This window comes from Tenrec ecaudatus, chromosome 14 (genome assembly GCF_050624435.1).
Source record: "Tenrec ecaudatus isolate mTenEca1 chromosome 14, mTenEca1.hap1, whole genome shotgun sequence".
Taxonomy (NCBI): Eukaryota; Metazoa; Chordata; class Mammalia; order Afrosoricida; family Tenrecidae; genus Tenrec; species Tenrec ecaudatus.
The window spans coordinates 58,526,356-58,547,012 of NC_134543.1; the positions used below are offsets into that span (position 1 = coordinate 58,526,356).

The window sequence follows — 20,657 nt, forward strand, 5'->3', positions numbered from 1 at the left end:
TCTCTGTTCCCACTTCAAGCAAAATGCGCTGGTAGGCCTGCTGTGGCCCTTGTATAAACTTGGTTAGGTTGTGCACTTAATCTGTATCCATCGCACAACCACCTCTGACAGTTCTCATGGCACTTGCCACAGTTGGTTTCTTTTCCTGTCTTTGTGCATCATTGAATTGTGAATTTTTTTAAGGTGGAAAAATTGCCTTCGTTGTTTTATATCTTTGTAGTTATTTTATTGCCAGCAAACACATATTTGCTTGGTTGTTAGGTACCACTGTGTCAATTTCTACTTATAGCAACCTGTGTCCAACATAAATAAACATAAAACAGGGAACAACACATTCCCTGATCCCACACCATATTTACAATTGTCCATCGTGCAGCCATTTTGCTTGTCCTTCTCATTGAGGGTCTTTGTACTTCACACTGGCCATCTACTTTACCAAGCATGATGTCTTTTAAAAAAAAATTTTTAGTTTAAACTGGAATTTTATTCATAATATTTTAAGATCTTCATGCTCTTTAGTTATGTTTTTTTAAACATTTTATTAGGGGCTCATACAACTCTTATCACAATCCATGCATATATATACATCAATTGTATATTTTTTAAATGGTCTCTCCTGATGACATTTCTAGATTAAGTGAGACGAAGTCTGCTGTCTTCACTTCTAAGGAATATTCTGGATTTATTTTTTCCAAGACAGGTTTATTTGAGATATATATATTTTGGCACACCATGGTACTTTCAAAATTCTTCAGTGAGCACTATAATTCAATGCATAAGTTAATTTTTGTTCTCCCGTATTCATTTTCCAACTTCCATGTGCATATGACTTGATTGAAAATACCATGGCTTGGATCAGGCACATCTTAGTCCTCAACGTAATATACTCTTGTTCTTCAATAAGTTAAAGAGGTCTGCACAGCAGATTTACTCGGTGTAATGTGTCCTTTAGTCTCTTGATTGCTGCTTCCATGAGCACTGATTGCAGATCCAAGCCAGATGAAATCTTTGACTTCAAACTTCTCTCCATATATCATCATGCTGTCTGTCCACTTGTGAGGATTTGGGTTTTCTTTATATTTAGATGTAATTCATATAGAAGGTGGCACTTTTTGATCTTTATCAGCAAGAACTTTAAATCCTCCTTACATTTAACAAGTAAAGCTATGTCATCTGCATATTCCAAATTGTTGATAAAACTTCCTCCAATCTGAATGCTGCATTCTTCTTAATATTGTCCAGCCTGTCTTCTTCTTTTCACTGTTATTATAATACACAAGAATTTAATTTGCGCTCTCACATTGACATTTGAATTTTTCTATTTACTGCTCCAATTGCCTTTACTTTTTTGTGACATTTTATTAGTGACTCATACAACTCTTATCACATTCCATACATGCGTCAATTATGTAAAGCACATCTGTACATTCTTTGCCCTCATGATTTTCAAAGCATTTGCTCTCCACTTAAGCCTTTTGCATCAGGTCCTCTTTTTTTCCCCTCCCTCCCCGCTTCCCCCTCCCTCGTAAGCCCTTGATAATTTATAAATTATTATTTTGTCATATCTTTCCCTATCCGACATCTCCCTTCACCCCCTTTTCTGTTGTCTGTCCCCCCAAGGAGGAGGTCCCATGTAGATCCTTGTAATCGGTTCCCTCTTTCCAACCCCCTCTCCCTCTACCCTGCTAGTATCACCACCCACACCCCTGGTCCTGAAGGTATCATCAGCCCTGGATTCCCTGTGCCTCCAGCTCCTATCTTCACCAGTGTACATCCTCTGCTCTAAACAGATTTGCAAGGTAGAATTTGGATCATGATGGGGAGGGAGGGATGGGGAGGAAGCATTTAGGAACTGGAGGAAAGTTGTATTCTTCATCGTGCTTCATCTCACCCTGATTGGCTCATCTCTTCCCCTAGATCCCTCTGCAAGGGGATCTCCAGTGGCCGACAAATGGGCTTTGGGTCTCCACTCTGCACTTCCCCCTTCATTCACTATGGTAAGGTTTTGTTGTTGTTGTTGTTGATGATGATGCCTTATACCTGATCCATTTGACACCTCGTGAACGCAGAGGCTGGTGTGCTTCTTCTATGTGGGCTGTGTTGCTTCTGAGCTAGATGGCCGCTTGTTCACCTTCAAGCCTTTAAGAACCCAGACACTATCTCTTTTGATAGCTGGGCACCATCAGTTTTCTTCGCCACCTTTGCTTATGCACCTGTTTGTCCTTGGCGATTGTAACATGGAGGTGTGCAGCCAATGATATGATTTTTGTTCTTTGATGCCTGACTACTTCTTTTTAGTGCAATGACTATTCTTTCCATCTTCTTTTGATGCTTCCTGCATCATTCTATACTTTGTGTATAGAATATTTCAATATTGCCACTAGAGGCTAGAGTTTTTTCTTGAATTATTTCAGCTGAAAATATGGTGTGTTTTTCCTTTTTGTTTTTGTAGCACTAGGTTCTTGCAAATATTATTATAATATTTAGCTTTGTCTTCTTGAGCTTCTCTTTGAAATGTTCTGATCAGCTCTTTGACTTCATAATTTCTTCCATTTGCCTTAGATGCTCTATGATTAAGAGCAAGTTTAAGAATTTATTCTGATACATTAATTTTGATAATTTTCCCCCTTGTCTTTTTAATGGCATTTTACTTTCTTCATGAATGATGTGCTTAATATCTCCCCACCGCTCACCGGGTCTTCTGTCATTAGTATTCATTACAGCAAATAAATACTTTTGCTCTCATGGACTTTCTTTAATTTTCTTCATCTTCAACCTGAATTTAGAGATGAGCAATGGATACTCTGTTCCACAGGCAGTGCCTGGCCTGGTTTTAGCTGCTGATATTGAGCTTCTCCGTGTGTCTTCCCACAGATGTAGTCCATTTGATTTCTGTGTATTCCAACTGGAGAAGTCCATGCATACAGTCGCTGTGTTGTTGGAAAAAAAAGATATTTGCTATGAGCTAGTCTTTAGGCTTGCAAAATTTTATTATGTGATCTACAGTTTTATTTCTATCACCAATACCATATGGTTCCTTTCTCTTTATTTCCAATTTTTGAATTCCAATTGCCAATAATTATGAATGCATTGTGATTACATGTTATATCAGTTTCCTACTGTTGATATAATTCTTCAATATCTGTGAAACTAGCTTTTGTTTATACATTTGAAAAACAGTCATGTTGTTTGAATTTCCTTGAAGGGGAATAGATATAATCCTATCACAGATAGCATTGTAGTTCAAGATAGAGCTTGCAATGTCCTTTTTGACCAGTGGATTCAATGAATTCACTTTCTTTATCTTCACTAGGAAGCTATTTTATCATTAAAAGAAAGTTTAAGAATCTCGTCTGGCATGCAGTTTGGCCTTTTCTTTCCTGTATTTTTAACTACCTTTTAGTTTTCTTCATTCATGATATTCTTGATGTTATTCCATAGCCCATCTCTTCTTCAGTCATTAGTGTTCAATATGCAAATCAGTTTTAAAGATAAGCTCTAAGTGCATTTGTTATATATAAAAATTATATTTTATCTCTTATGGACTTGTTTTAATTTTCTTCATGTATAACCTGAAATTGTATATCATCAACCAATGGCGTATTCCAAAGTTGAAGTCTGGCCTTGATTTGAATGGTAGTGCTGAGCTTCCAGTTGTCTCTTCCCCCAGACGTAGAGAAGTTGATTGCTATGTATTTAATTTTGTCAGGTAAACATGTAGAGTCAATATTTTTGTTGTTCAATAGGTATTCCCAATCCCTTCTTTTCTTTCCAAAATTTGTATTTCAATTCCAGGGATTATTGATATATCTTGAGTGACTTTTGGAGGAATTTCAGACCTGAAGATATTAGTAGACTTCTTCAATTTCTTCATCCCTGGCATTAATAGTTGATGCATAAATTTGAAAAATAGTGTATTTACTGGTCTTATACACAAACACACACAGAGATAGAATCCTATCATGGACAGCAAGGTACTTCAAGACAGATATTGAAATGTTCTTTCTGGTGATGTCATTCCCAGTGTAGCATAATTGTCCCATTCAAAATTGCAAATACCAACCTCGTTGAGTTCATAATGCCTTGAATATTGAACTTATATGTTCCATTTAATTTATGATGACTTAATTTTCCTAAATTCATACTTCACACACTCCATGTTCTGCCTATTAATGGATACATGCAGCTATTTCTCCATAAATGAAGATCCTTGTACTTTTCTTCCATCCAAATTGATAAGGTCGACTCTATTTTGTGGAGATAGCTCATCCCCCAGCCCTATAGTATTACCTTCCCAGCTGAGGGATTCATCTGCTGGGGCTCGATCAGATATTGTTCTGATGGTATTCATAAGACTCACAGTGATTCTTCCCCCCAGAAGAGCTGGTTATTAGTCTGGAAGCTCCACTGAAACCTGCATAATCCCGCTGGAAATACTGGTACTATACTATCTAGTACCACAGCAACAGACAAGCCACTGCAATTCTGCAAACTGACAAATGATTGGGATTAGTGTGTATACACTTATTTAGTGTAATAAGAGATTTTATTAGTCCTTTTTAGAGTATAAATGGAAAATTGATGAAGCATGTTTAAAAATATGTGTGTATAATTAGTTGACATACAATTTCTTAAATAGAATACATTGTCAATTGGACATTATCAATTAAAATGATTTAACACTAGATTACAAAAACTGCTTTTTATCTTTTACCAAGTAAGAAAAAATTAAGGAATTAAGAAGAGAGAGAAAGAAAAGATCTTTGCTATATTGTGACATATGTTTTTGTTAAGAAAAGTAGACTTTTCCTATCTGCTGTTAGAAGTGACTCATAGTTTTGTTTTTCTTTTTTTGTTTATTTTAATGTACAATATGGAGGCACAGGATGTATATTAATTAATTTCCTAGACTTTCTTTTACTTCAAAAGATTGAGAAAGTGAGAGGAGGAAGAAATAAAATGAAGTGGTTCAAACCCCAAAGGATAGAAGACCTTTACCTGTATTTTGTTGACTATGCAGAATCTCTATGGACCATAAAACATTATGAACAACAATATGAAGAATGGGGCACTTACTCTTGCTCATCTAGAACCTGTCAACAGACTAAGAGTCAGCCATTCAACTAGAACAAGGAAATAGTGTGTATAAGGATTGCATCCTGTCACCATGTGGATTCATGCTGTAAGCTGAGCAGATAACCTGGGTAGTGAACGTTATGATGAAGCACGTGGTATCAGAATGAGAAGGACACTGATAAGCAGCTTGAAATGTGCACATATGATACAGCATTGTTTCCTGAAAGCGAAGAGGATGAGAAGTACTTGCTAATGATGATCAAAGACTATTGTCTTCAGCATGACATAACTTTCAATATAAAGAAAACAAAAATCTTCACAAATGGACAAATAAACCACATTATGATAAAAAGGTAAAACCCTAAATTTGTCACAGAGTTAAGCTTTCTTGGCTCCATGGAAGCAGCTGTCAAGCAATCACATGGCATCTCTCACTGGCAAAGCTGCTGTAAAAGATCTCTCTAAAGTTAAAGAACTTATGAGGAGAAGGTCCACCTGACTACTCTATGAGGTTGTAAACCACTCCATGTGTATGGGAGGGAAACCATGAAGAGGGAAGACTGAAAAAGGATTGATTTTTTTGAATTATGATTTTGGTGAGGAATATTGCATATATAATGGGCTCCCCAGATGCAATGAGAGGTGAAATTCCATCTCAGACACTTTGAACATCTTGTCAGGAGGGATTCGTACCTGGAGAAAGACATCATGTGTGCTCCAGAGGAGGGTCAGCAAGAAAGAACAGACCCTCAAGGGCATGGATTTGACACCGGACTACATATATTCTAAAGTAGCCACAATTGTGAGGAGGGCCCAGGATTGTACACTGCATTCTTATTTAAAGCATCCAGCTCAACGTCACCAAACAGCAACAGATGTGGGTCTCTGAGAGTAGTGGATAGAATTTTCTATCTGTAGCATTCTGACAAAGAATGAAGCAGTCTGCTTCTATCTAACTCCTGGTCTCTCCATTTGTTAGTTCTGTGATCACTTGGCCTTTTATGTAACCTTAAGGATAAACTTAATTCTTCTCCTATCTTTCCCCAAAGAGCGATCTCTTTCATAAAAAGAATAATACTGTGAGTGAATGTCATGGATTAATTTTCTCAAATTAGACAATTCATTTATGAAAGTTTCTTTATTAAAATGCATTGTTAATAATCCAATAAACTCTCATCTTACATTAAACTAAACCTTTCTCTCATTTTAAGAACAAGTTTGTACAGTACTCAGATAATTCCGGTAAGCAATAAAACATGGTAATTAAAAATGAACAACCCCCCCCCCAAAAAAAAACTCACATAGTTTTAGAAAATCAAAGCTGTGGGGAAAAATGACTTTGCTGTTGTGTAAACTGTCATCCAATTAGCGCTTAGCTCATAGAGACTCCAGGAAAAGGGGGAACATATCCAAAGGAAATGCTGATTTGTGTCGTGATGACCCATTACTGGGTACTGATTGTGCTTATATTGGAGCTAGGATTTAGTGCGAGCCCCAAACCCACTCCTGGATCTATGTTTTTGTTTCGTTTTTAATCTGCTGTAACCTGGGAGTCAATACATATGCCATATCACTGCCTGATTCAATCATCTCAAACATAATCGTGCAATTTCTTCTATAATCATGTTTTCCAAAACATACTTTTCCTTCCTGGACTTCTTGACATCATCCCCCTCCTATTTCCCCCACCCTAATATATCTCCCTCTCCCCCCCCCCCAACCCCCTGTTATAGTTTCTTTTCCTGGAGGCTCAAAATCCCCGGGTTTCATTAACTGAAAAATAAGGCAACAAATAACATGGCTTCAAGAGGGTGAGCCCCAATAGTGACACACCTCTAAGATGCACCCTAATAAAAACAGGTCTAAACAGAATATAACCGAATGGCAGTCACAGGATTGCCGGCATAAAATGTATCCTTATACAGCATGCAGGGTGTTGATGAACCAAGACCTTGTGTGTTCATCAACCAACAGCACTGTGCTCATGGTCTAGCTGTCTTCGTCTCCCTCAGTCACCATGTGAAGCTCTCAGGTTAAAGTGTGGCTGGGGTAGCGTTCAGTTCACCCTGTGGAGTTCTGAGTCGGGGTCTCCCCAATGCAGCACCTGGAGCATGATGCGCATCCTAACGATCAGGGATTAAGTGTCCCAGTATTCTGCAGCAGCCAGCCTGGGTTCCCAGGATTCCCCTCCAAACACCAAATCAATTCTGACCTCCCACTGCATGGTACTACAAGCTCAGCCTCCCTAGTGATCCCCAGGGCATCGTCAGACACTCCTCCCCTTACCTAGAAGTCAGCCCTCCTTCCCCTTCCCCCAGCAGACCTGTGTTCATGCTGATTTAACCATTCACTCTGCCTTCTCCCATCAGTAAATCTCATCCCTCAGAGTGAGCACCTCTCCTCTGGGGATCCTCACCTCAGATCCACAGGGTTACCGCTCAGCAGACAGCACCGATCCCCTCTACCCCAAGCATTTGATCCCAGTTATGGTGAGGTGCCCTCCAGCCAAGTGACCTATACTCTGCTTACCTGGAGCAGATGATAAGCGGTTCATTGGCACCGGTCCAGCTCTTCACCAGGCTGTCTGGTCTCCTACCGCAAGATCAGATGCCATGCAAGCTTGAGCTGCTTGTTCCTAGCACAGTGGACTCATAATGTGTTTGTCCTTTTGTGCTTGACTAATTTCACTCAGTACAATGTCTTCCAGACCCCTCCATGCATTGAGGTGTTTCATGGTTTTATGGCTGTATTTTAGGGATGTGTAGTATTCCATTGTGTGTGTGTACCAGAATTTTTTTTTATCCACTCTTCCTTTAATGGGAATTTAGGCTGTTTCCAGATTCTTGCTATTGTAAACTTTGCTACTATAAATGTGTGGGAACAAATGTCTGTTTGTGCTGTTTCTTATTTCTTTTGGGTATCTGCCCAGTAATGGAATTGCTGGGTCATATCGCAGTTCAGTTTCCATCTGTTGTAGGTATTGCCATATTGCTTTCCATGGCTGTTGGTATTTACACGTCCAGACGACTTCCTTTCTCATGACACTCTCTCCAACGTTTGTTGTTCTCCATCTTTTTTTTAAACTTGGGTTGCAATAATGGACATTACATAATTGGGTTACAGTGATGGGCATTACTTTTTTAAAAATTGGGTTACAGTAATGGGCATTAGGTGATATCTCATGGTTAGTTTGACTTGCATTTCCTCATGTGTTTATTAATCATTCGAGTGTCTTCCTTTGTGTTTAGGTCTGTTCAGGTCTTTTGCCCACCTTCTCAGGGGACTATTAGTTGTTGTTTTTTCTTGTTGTAAGCTTGTAATATTCTGTATATCTTAGTAATTCGTTCTTTGTTATGTTGTCACTAAAAATCTTTTGCCAATCTGTAGGCTTTCTTTTTACTCTCTTAGTAAAGTCTTTTGGTATACACAAGTGTTCTTTTTAATAGGTCCTGTTTATCTATTTTATTTAACATGAGTGTGTTTCCTTTGTTAATTTTGACTACCCATGTATTCCCTGAACTAGGGCTCCTAGCTTTGTCCCGATTTTCTCATTAATGATCCTGATAGCCTTGAATTTTACTCTGACTTTAATCCACCTTGAGTTTGTTTCTGTGAATGGAGTGAGATATGGGTTTCTTTCATTCTTCTGCATGTGGATATCCAGACTTTTCAACACCATTTATTGAGGAAGGCATCTGCTTCCCATTTAATGTTTTTTGGACCTTTGTCAAAAATCAATTGTCTGTATGCAGATGTTTTTGTTTATGGGGTTTTGGTCTTGATCCATTGGTCTGAGTATCTGTCATTATACCAATACCAGGTTGTTTAGACAACTGTGGCTATATCATACATTTGGAGGTCAGGTAGTGCAAAGTCACCTACTTTATTTTTCTTGAGGAGTTTGTGTGTGTGTGTGTGTGTGTGTGTGTGTGTGTGTGCGCGCGCGCGCCTATCCTGGGTTTATTCCCTTGCCATATGAAGTTGATCATCAATTTTTTCCACTTCTTTGAAGAATGATGCTGGACTTTGGATTGGGATTGCATTGAATTTGTAGAATGCTTTAAGTAGTTTTGATATCTTCACTCTATTGAGTCTTCCAATCCATGAACACAGAATATTCTTCCATTTGTGTAGATCCCTTTCGGTCTCTTGTAATAATGTTTGGTAGTTTTCTTTGTAGAGGTATTCTGGTTTTCTTGGTAAGGTTTATTCCTAAATATTTCAGTTTTGCGTGACTATAGTGAATGGTACTGATTCCGTGATACAGTTTTCTGTATTCCCATCACCAGTATATAGGAACCCAACTGATTTCCACTTGTTAATCTTATATCCTGCAACCCTACTAAACTCCTCTATTGTTTCCAGCAAGCCTATTGTGGACCCCTTCAGATTCTCAATATATAAAATCCTGTTATCTACAAATAGCAAAAGTTTCACTTCTTCTTTACCCAATGTACACCCTTGATATTTTGCCATTTTGTTTTGTTTTTAAGGGTGGGAATTTCCAGCACAATGTTGAACAAAAGGTGGGAATAAAGGGCATCCTTTTGAGTTCCCTTGCTCAGTGGAAATGTTTTCAGATTTTCTCCATTGCGTGTAATATTAGCTATTGGTTTTTCATATATGGATTTTATTGTATTGAGGATCTTCCCTTCTTGCCGTATCTTCTTGAGAGTCTTTATTAGGAATGAGTTGGGTGCTATAAAATGCTTTTTCTACATCAATTGATATGATCATATGGTTCATTATCAGATTTACTGAATGCCATGTATCATTTGATTTCTTGACTGCTTTACCAGAGGGATTGATTGTGGATGTGATTAAAATGAAATTTATGACATTTCAATTTTTGTTGTTGTTGTTCATCATGATATCGTTTATTGATCCCATTATAAGGTCTTTGTTTTATGTTTAGGTGTAATCCACAGTGTAGGTTGCGGCCTTTGATCTTTATCAGTAAGTGCTTCAAGTCTTCTTCCTTTTCCTCAAGCAAGGATGTGTCCTTTGACTATCACAGGCTCTTAATGCATCTCAATGGCTCAGCATTTCTGCCAGCTAAGGGGTAGGGATGGTGGGGAGATGAAGGATGTGTAGGAAGGATGGCTGGTCTGAGAGAGCGTTCTTGACAGTAGAAATATTGTTTGGAATCAGGGCACCTGGTCCAGAAGCAATTTGTGCTAAATCACAAGGTGGTTTACAGTAAAGTACTTCTCCTCAAGGAATTCTTTCAAGCAGAGGGCATCTAGGGAAGGGCTATTGCTTATGGAAGCAGCTCTTACCTGCCTAGGAATTCTTGGCTGTGGCACCATTTATTCTGTTGGTCTGGTAAGGTAGAGTATATGTACTTCCAGATCTGAGAGAGGTGCACCAGATTCTGATCCTTGAGGGCATGACTCTGACCTGAGGCAGAGTAAAGGCTTTCATGCGCAGACCTGGTGCTTCCAACTCATGGTGACATAATATATAACAAAATGTAATGCTACCCTTTTCTGCACTGTAAATATCAGATCAATATATTTGAGTTAATTTTCTGCAACAATTGTGTAGTGTCTTCCAACTTAGGGAGCTTATTCCTGCTTTATTACAGGCCTTATTCTGTTGTGATCTATAAGTCCTTGATTATCAAATGTTCTGAAGTAGATTACCAGATTTTTCTTGACAAACTTTGTCAGTCTGGAAGCTCTTCTGAAATCTGTCCACACTGTATGACTAACCTGGTATTTGAAACATGGGTGGCAAAGCTACCAGCATCAAAGAAACACACAAGTCACCACAGTTAGGTAAATTCACAGATGGGTGGTGGTGGCATATGGTAGTTTCTGATAAATGTGGCAATTAATTTACAATTATTCGTTATGGCTTATGACTTCTTTACTTATTGTTCAGCCTTTCAAATACCATTTCTAAGAGCTATGGCTTTCATTTTCCTCCTTCTTATTTACTTCTGGTTAATTAGGGGTTTAATAATTAAACCAAAAGCAATTTATTAATATCTAATAGTTTGGAGTGGAATTTGAAGTCCAAGGAAAATGTGAGCCCCCATGAATAAAGAGAATGAATTTGTTGTGTTTAGACAGAACCTTTTGTTTTTATTTAAAGTGCTAAAGTTTGTTCTGGTGACTGACAGTCTATTCATATTAATTCAGAATAATTGAAAAAAATTATATTCATCTGTCATTGGAGGTATAATTAATAATCAATTACATTATATTGGCCTGACTGGATTATTGTGAATGTGGAAGAAGGGGTTTTATAAGAATAAATAATTCATTTTTTTCAATTTCTGAATGAAATTTCTTACTTAAATATATATGTTGTATAATCATCCTATCTATTCAGGAAAACAATAATTTTTATTATTTATCATTTTGTTGGGGGTTCTTACAGCTCTTATGACAATCCATACATTAATTGTATAAGCATATTTGTGCTTAAGTTACCATCATTATTTTCTAGACATTTACTTTCTATTGGAGCCCTTGGTATCAGCTATTCATTTTACCCTCCCTCCAATCCTTCAATCTTCATGACCCCTTGATAAATTATAAATTACTCTTATTTTCATATTTCACACCAACCACTGTCTCCCGTCCCCCACAGTTTCTTCTCCCTTCCTCTCCTATCTTCCCCCCACCCTTCTGATTTCACTACTCCCATTTCTGTTCCCAGGGGCTTATCTGACCTGGATTCTGTGTGTCCTAAACTCCTATCTGTACCTGTGTATGTGCTCCAGCCTAGCTGGTAGTGAAAGGCAGGACTGGGGTCACGATAGTGGGGCTGAGGAAGCCTCAAAGAACTGGAGGAACATTGTGCATTTCATCGGTGCTCTACTGCACCCTGGTTGACTCATCCCTGCCTGTGACCCTTCTGTGAGGGGATGTTGTATTGGCCATCGATGGGTTTTGGGTCTCTGCTCTCTGCTCTGGCCTCCCTCGTTCTCAACAATGATTTTTGTTTGTTTGTTTTGAGTCTTCTGGTACCTGTTAACTGATCCAATTGACAACTCATGATCACACAGGCTGGTGTGCTTGTTGCTTCTCTGCTAGATGGCTGCTTGTTTAACTTCAATTCCTTAAGACCCCAGGCACTATATCTTTTGATAACTGGGCACCATCAGCTTTCTTCATTGTGTTTCCTTGAGCACCCATTTTGTCTTCAGTGATCATGCTGGGAGGGTGAGCATCACAGAATGCCAGGTTTTTAGAAAAAAGTGTTCTTGCATTGAGGAAGGGCCTGAGCAGAGGCCCAAGGCTCATCCATGACCTCAGTGTATTGCCATATATGTACCTATGCCAATACCTCTATTTTTATGAATTAATATATTAACATAAGTACATGCCTATTTTTATACCTCTATCCATAGCTTTGCTTCTTAGATCATTCCTCTGTTTCCTGGAAACAATTATTTTTAAATGTATTCATTAAGTCAGAATCGAGAAGAAAAAGTTACAAAGCTGTTTTGTGTAAATAAATGGTAGAATACTTGTCTGTTATCAGTATTGTTATTGCTTCAGACATGTCAAAGGGAAGACAATCTCATTATGTTTATTAAAACAAAACTCAACCAAACTCACTGCCATCCAACTAAAACCAACTCGTAGTGACCCTATAAGACAGGGTAAAACTGCCAGTGTGAATTTTGGAGACTATAACTCTTTACTGGAGTGTACAGCCCAGTCTTTCTTCTGAGGAATGACTGATGGTTTTGAATTGCTGACCTTGTGAAAGCCATAAGCAAATTGGGTTTAATATGATTAGTTTGCCTACTAGGAAATATGTATACGGAGCAAAATAACTTTTCATTTTTAGCTGCCTCTCATTTTACCACACCCAGTTTATAAGGGAGATTGTTAGTGTGTTCATAAACCACGAGCAGACAAGCTCAGTGCCATGGAGTGGGTCTGAAGTCACCATGAGCCTACAGGACAGGGTAAAACCCCCCTGGGGGTTCCGAGGCTGCAGCTCTTTTACAGACATTGAAGGCCTCATCCTTCTTCCACAGAGTGGCCCACGTGTAACCCAGTACACCCCCATACAGGAAGTTAACCCCCAGTAACACTGACTGAGCGAGTGGCTAAAGTAAAATGTCTCCACTACTCCTGCATCAGTCAAACTCGGCCTAGATCATTTTATACTTAGCGAGAAACATTGACAGAGTATTGTTGCTCACCTCATTCTACTTATAACATGATAACATCAGTGAGGTCTGAATGTTCCTTAGATGGACCCGATTGAGATACTTTGGTTGTAATCAGTTCTCGGGGAAGGGAAGCTACTTTAAATTATATATCCCTTCCATTGCATTAGTGTCTGGAAGGCAGACTTTCTTCCTGGAGCTTTATTAGTGTTTTATTACTTTCCAATGAAATCCAACTTCTTAAATTTAATATATAAATATAATTTAAGGTGAATTAATTTGAGTTTGAGGCAGTTTCATAAAAAATGAACCTGAATGACAGCTTAATATCACTCGGAAAAATTTTAACGCACACATTTTATGCATCCTACTCTCTTTTCTGATGAGCCTTGGTGGTGCAGAGGTTAATCACTTAATGCTTGCCACGAGGTCAGTGTATCAACCCTTCAGCCCCTGCATGAGATACTGATGTAGCAGTCTGCGTCCATAAAGACTTGCAGCCTTGGAAACATTATGTGACAAGACTACTTGGTTCTAGAGTGTTGTTTTGAGTCAGAATTAACTCCAGGACCTGGAGGTATGGTTTGGCTCTCATGTCAGTGTTTGATATTTATTTGCATTATACTGGTATGCTGAGTGAATTTGTTTAATGTTAGTTTACAAATTTTTAATAGCAGTTTTAACTGCAGTGATATCTCGGTCACCTAACTCAATCCATTCCAAATCAATGCTCGAACACTGAAAAGGTCTAGAAGTAACATATTTTTCCTATTAAAAAAATCGTGACAAACCACGTGATTGGTTCTGAGGCCTCAAAATTACACCGATGCGCTCATTTTGACGGACGTTCCATCACTGCAGAGGCGTCAGCCATCGCACAGCACTGGCGCCAACACACGTGGAAGACAGATGCCTTTTGTAAGGAATTTTGGGGCGCGAAACAGAACCAAACATCCAATCGGCAAAATTTAGAAGCAGACTTTATTGGGAGGCTTGCGGGTGGATTCAGCAACTCAGGGAATTGAGCTATTGAAACCCGTGCTTAGGGAAATTTAGGCTGCGGTTTTTATACCCCTGCTGGCAGACACAGCTGGGAAGGGTCCAAGCTGGGGAGGATCTGTGCACACAGGTGCTTCAGAAGGGAGAAGGTCTTTGACCTTATCTATATGCCAAGGATAGCTAGAGTGGAGTGTGCATATCTTCAGAAAATATTCTGGCTCCGGGAGGAGCCGGCTCCAGGAATTTGAAGGTTGAGCAGGGGAGGGGGAGATCAGTGAGAAGGAGATCAGTGAGAGGGAGATCAGTGAAAGGGAGGTCTATGAGAGGTGAATTCTGAGAGCCAAGCTGAAGGCACTGGATTAAAAATGGAGTCCCTTTTGCCCAGACCAGGCACCTTTCACCCTCTTCAACAGTCTGGGTGCTTTGTTTTGTGGTTAACGATTTTACACCTTTCCACACATTAGCTACTTTAATCACATTTCCCCCCAAAATGTTGATTATGTTGACTTAGCCATGTCTTAGTCAACCAAATCAGAGCAGTGGCCTGATTCCAATCTTTCAATGTTTTTGTTTGTTTGTTTGTTTTCTTTAATCCTATCATGATTCCTACAGTTTTCCTCTTAGCTTTACTGCTGGTATCACTAACTTTCTTTGGATCCATAGTTACAATATTTTATGTAAATAAAGAGCAAAAACCAAACAAACACAGGCTGGGTGTTTTAAAGCACTAACACACGCAGTATATGCTGTCTGAGCAAGAGCAATGCTTAGACAGACGTGACACGTCTCTGTTTCCTCGGTGAGATGTGACAAGCGACTCGCTCTTGGCAGTACAGGTTTCCTTCCAAGTTGGATTTTCACTTTGACTATCAAGCAAAGTAATGGACGCCGAGCAGCTTCCCCCACTTCCCCCTAACTTTGCTGTTCCGATAGTGGGAAGATTGAGCTTGGAGCCTTCTGACAATGGAGATTATCAGAACAGTACTTTTCATTAGTTTACTAATGAGAGGATACTGATAGTTTGGGGAAAGGAACTTAAAGAAAAATAAGTGTATTCCAGTGGAATACAACTTGATAATTGTCATTAAGTTGATTCCCACTCATAGGGACCCCGTATCTGTTACAGTAGCATGTAAAGGAGGGCTGTCAAGGCTGTACCTTTACACCCGCACTCATCTCTCTGTGGGTTTGAACCCCCAGCCTTCCTCTAGGGGACAAGCACATAACTGTTTGTGCCCCCGGGCCTCCGTGTGCAATAGAATATGCAGTTGGAAATAACTGCAAGGGTTTTAGATTAATTTACCAGTATACTTATATTATGGAATCATTTTTGATATAGCTAAGTTATTAAAAATTAAATGTAAATGTAAGTGTAATCACGATATTCAGTGTTTATAAAAAGATGTCTTTTTCACATAATATAGTTAATGAATTGGAAATCCCTTTAAAATCCTCGTAACAGTCACCCAGGGACATGGATGCATATACAGCTTAGCCTCAGGGCGAAGCTGGCATATGTACCTGCTTCTGGAAGAGACAGGATCTGCTTTCTAATCAAAAGTAATAGGCAGGGTGGGGAGGGGCAAAAAAAAATTTTAATAAAATAAATAACCCAAGAGGGAGGGTGTCTAGAAAGATATGGTAGTTTTTCAAAATAAAACAAAGCAAAACTGTAGTTACATAATTTCATGTCACCTTGATAAATAAGTGTGAGGGTGGAGTCTAGCCTGTCAATCAGGTCACAGCCTGAGGATGACTCCTTGTGGGCGTGGCCTTCTCATGGGGATTCTGCGAACTTCCTCTCTCTTTGCTTTCATCTTGACAATCCACAAGGAGACTTGCTGAGACCTGCGAGAAGTCCCTCGCCCTGATTCACCTACCTGTTGAAGAGCCACACTCAGAGAGCTGGAGGAGCCCCATGTAGACCTGTGCCAGTGCTTCCACTGCCACTGCATCCACAGGACTTTGCACCCGTGGGCCTGTCAGCTTCTTACATTAGGCATCATTGTATGTGCTGCATGAATCTGAACAGGAATTGATGGACTGGGATTGGACAACTGAGCTAATATCTGACTTATGGACTTGATCTGGACCTGGCTGGCATGTTTTCTTAATGTGTAAATACTCTTTGATATAAAGTACTTGTTTATACATATGTGAGGATCTCTGGGCTTGTTTTGCTAGTCAACCTGGCCGAAACCAAAACAAAAAGCCTTTAGTTTTATGTAACATGAAGCTTTCCTTCCTATGTCTACTTATGATAATGAATATCAGGGAAAAAAAGGTTTTAAATTTTACATGCTTACCCTTACTAGAGTCCTACTAATTACATACATGCTAAGATGCTATACGCTAGGATGGAGCAGTCCTAGAATATTCTGTGAATATGTGGTCATCAGTTATTTTGGGTAACAGTAAGTAGTTATGCAGAGTGGAGACCTGGCTGTTGTAAATGGTTAAACACTCAACTACTAGCTGAAAAGACTGGCAGTTTCAACCCCCCTACCAGTCACTAGAGATGGACTTCCTGTTTGATAAGGCACAGGGCCAGCCCCAAAGAGGAAGCCCTCAATAAGATGGATTAACACACATATGAACAATTGTGAGGGTGACACAAGACCACTGGACAGCATTTCGTTCTCTTGGATGTAGGGTTGCTATGAGTTGGAACTGACTTAATGGCAGCTAACAACAACAACAACCAGTCACTATATGGGAGAAAGTTGATGCTTCTGCTTTTAGAAATAATTACAGCCTTCAAAATCCACAGGAAAAGTTCTGCTTTGTCCTACAGGGTCTCTGTGAGCCAGGTACCAGTGAGTTTGACTTTGAGTAGAGAGGCACTCTGTTAGTCTAGGTAGTCTAGAAAAACAAATCCATAGATGCTCATATTTGTATAAGAAAGAGGTTTATATATACAAGGGCAATTGAATATTGAGAAAACATCCCAGCCCAGTGCAGATCAAGTCCATGAGTCTGATATTAGCCCATATATCCAATATCAATCTATAAAATCCCCTTCAGATTCAAGAAACGCATGCAATGACATTGAATGCAGGAAGATCACAGGCCATTGGGTTGGAAGTCTGGTGGATCCAGTGGTGTTGTAAGCATCTCAGTGCTGGCAGGTGTCTTCATGAGGTTCCTCCAGCTCAGGGCACTGCCTGCATCAGGGTAGGTCCATATGGATTCTCCTCAGGGATGTCTCTCAGGGAGTGAACCAAGAGAAAGAGTGTCTCCCACCTCCAAGGAGGAGTACCAGCACTCTCAGAATCTTCAGGAGAAGGCCATGCTCACACAGAGGCCTCACGGGCTATGACCAGATTTACAGGCTAGACTCCACCCCTTCATTCTGAATCCTCACACTGACACCATATTATGTAACCACCACAGGCACCTTGGAAGACAAGCCTGACTAACACCTCTGAAGAGTTGCAGTACCAACTGCGCTACGCAGAAGTTACACTCTTAACAAATGGGATTGCTAGGAGCCCTTTATCTATGACAGGGCCACTAAGAACAAACACAGCAGTTCTGCAGAATAAAGCAAAGAAACAGAAAACAAATCTTTCCAGAATCAATTATCTAAACCTTTATAGTGGTCAATCTGAAATTTGATTATCATTCTTAAAACAACGCAGTAGCAGTTCCTCACCTCCATTTCTTGGCTATTTGGGAAATTTGAATGATGAATCCATAGAGAGCGACAAGCAGGTCCTAAGAGAATCACATGAGCCAGGCCATTGATGTAAGCATCTGAATGGTGGGCATAGTATTCTTGCTGAAATTCATATTATTTTGATTGAGATGATTCTCTCTTACTTGCAAAACTGCAAAGGGGGTGTTAGGAGGGCTTTGTTTTGCTTTTCATTTTTAAGCTTCTAGACCACCTCAAATAGAAGGGAAAAAAAGGCAGAGAAGGACTAGACAATTAAGACATCTAGACCTAATCTCTCCCACGCCTCTGTCACTGGATTATGGTGGTTACGTGTTACTGTGTCTGTGGAATTAATACACCAGCATTATAATCCATATTGAACGTGTTTCAATTGCGTTCAAACTGAAATGACTAGGAAAAGGAATAAGCGGCCTGAGAAATTAGCAGGTGAGCAGAATAGGAGGGCAACATTGTCTGAGAGAGGGCTGGCCGACGAGCCCCTCAAGTGGGAAAGGTAACTGGGGCAGGGTGACTCCTTCCTCACAGGTGAGTCGACCTTAAAGACACGGATGGAATGTAACTTGAACCTTCATTGGTGGATGAGGCGTGGCCCACACTGTGAAGAAACAGCTGCGGTCATCCATTGCTAATAATTTGAACATGGAGCCTAGGCAGTATGCATCTCAGGAAATTTGAAATAATCAAAAATGAAATATGACGCCTAGTGATCCTAGGTGTTAGTGGGCTGAAATGGACCGTCACTGGCAATCTTGAACGAGACTGTCATGTCGTATGGCTTACTATGCCAGGAATGAAAAATAATGTCACCTTCACTCTCAAAAAGGACACTTTAAAAATCTATCTTGAAGCACAATGCTGTTTGTGAAAGGATAACATTGCATACAACCAAATAGCCCAAACCCAAATCACGACTGTCCAGTTGATTGTGACTCGAAGGGAGTCTTTAGGACAACGGGGAACTGTTCCTGTGGGACCCAAAGCCATCATGTTACCAGAAGTGGACAGCCTCCTGTCCTCCTTCAGAACAACTGGTGGTTGCAAGCGGCTGACCTGGTAGTTAATGGCCCACTTCTTAAAGGGGCAGTGTGTTCTTTAATGTGGCTCTTCTAGCCACAGTCTCTAACTCCCACCAGACGATCTTTTCCTGCATGGGTCTAGTATGAACATAGGGGAAATATTAATAGGATTTGTCTGTGAGTAATTGTGAACAGGATTCCTTCCAATGCCATCTTGCTGCATATAAAATGGTCCCTCTGAGAAGCAGGATGGGGAACATAATATTACCCCAAACATCCAGAAGTAGAGAACATCTGAGGTCCCAGTGAAACACCTGAATTCAGAAGATAGCTATCACATCAAGGGATAGCAGCTGGAACCGGACCATGGAACAGATTGTTGTATGGCCTAACCCGCAGAGCAACTAAAACAGAGTGCTTTGGTGCAGGAGGCTGGCTTGCAGAGTAGAGGCCCTCTGGGTACTTAATTGGAGAAGCTGGGCTTGTTGTCCCACGGAAGTGGAGCTGAGTGCCTTTGGGCTGAAGCTTACTGGGTTGGGGTGCCTCTGGGCAATTAATTGAGGGAACTGTGTTTCCTAATCCAATGAGTTTAAACTGAATGCTGTCAGGTTGTGGTTTCAGCAGAGTGATGTATGCCTTTGGGAAATTATTAGCAGACCTGAACTTTAGTGATGTGTCCCGAAAACAACTATGCTGAGCATTTCTCACTGACATTGCAACTTGTTAATTTTCTTGACAAACCTTTTAATCATGAATTTACTTGTAATTTTTGGGTAGCCATTGCAATACATATTAGATTCTCAGAAATAAAATTAGAGAATATTAATTAAGGAAACATATTCATAACCCAGGAAGTAAAGTAACTACAACTATTATTCAAGTTTATACAACAACCCCTTTACATAAAAATAGATGAATTCTACAAACTTTTTTGTTCAGAAATTGTTCAAACATACAATCAAGTAGCATTGACAATTACCTGTGGTTGGGATAGAAAGTTTGAAAAATAGATGATAGGATCAGCACTTGGCAAAGATAGCGTTGGTGATGAATGAAGCTGGAGATGGCAAGACCAATGACTTATTCGTTGGTATACCTTGTGTCAACAACACAAACAACTACTGTACACGTGGGCTTTTCCATAGCTCCAGAGAGACTACACAAGAATCAAATGGGTCACATCTGTCGGAAGAGGTGACTGAGAGGCTCACTGTCTTCAGAGAAAACGAGGCCAGCGGCTGACTATGGAAGAGATTTGCAAAGACCTGGAGTAAGACAGCCAAATGGGAAGAACACACTGGGTATATTTCAAGCTGAAATAACTGAAGAAAAAGTGCAAGTCATGAGATGATACTGAAATGTTCTATCGGCAAGATGATTGATGCATAAAGCATCAAAATGTGTTAGAAGAAATACACAGTCACTGTACCAAAAATATAAAATTAAAAAGTAGGTTGACGTTCAATCACCGCATTTTCAAGACTCCATTCTCAGCACTTGGTTTGCAGGCGGCTATGGATGACAATGGAAGTCCCGAATCAATGTGCGCAGACCCATCTTAGATTCAGGCTCTGTTGGCTTCCCTCAGATCATTGATCAGGGATGTATTTAAATAATCTTTTCCTCCCTCAGAATGAGTGAATTGAAATGTGAGATGTTGCAGATATCACACTCAAACTTGCTGCCATCGAGTCAGTTCTGTCTGTCCAGTAGTAACCCTGCAGGGTGGACCCGAGCTATCTGTCCCTTT

At 39.9% G+C, this 20,657-nt stretch overlaps 1 protein-coding gene across 1 annotated transcript in view; it reads left to right on the forward strand.

Annotated features, from left to right (window-relative positions):
- MDGA2 (MAM domain containing glycosylphosphatidylinositol anchor 2) overlaps positions 1 to 20,657 on the forward strand; it is a 1,044,700-nt gene that overhangs the window by 610,252 nt on the left and 413,791 nt on the right. The gene's annotated exons all lie outside the window — the stretch shown is intronic.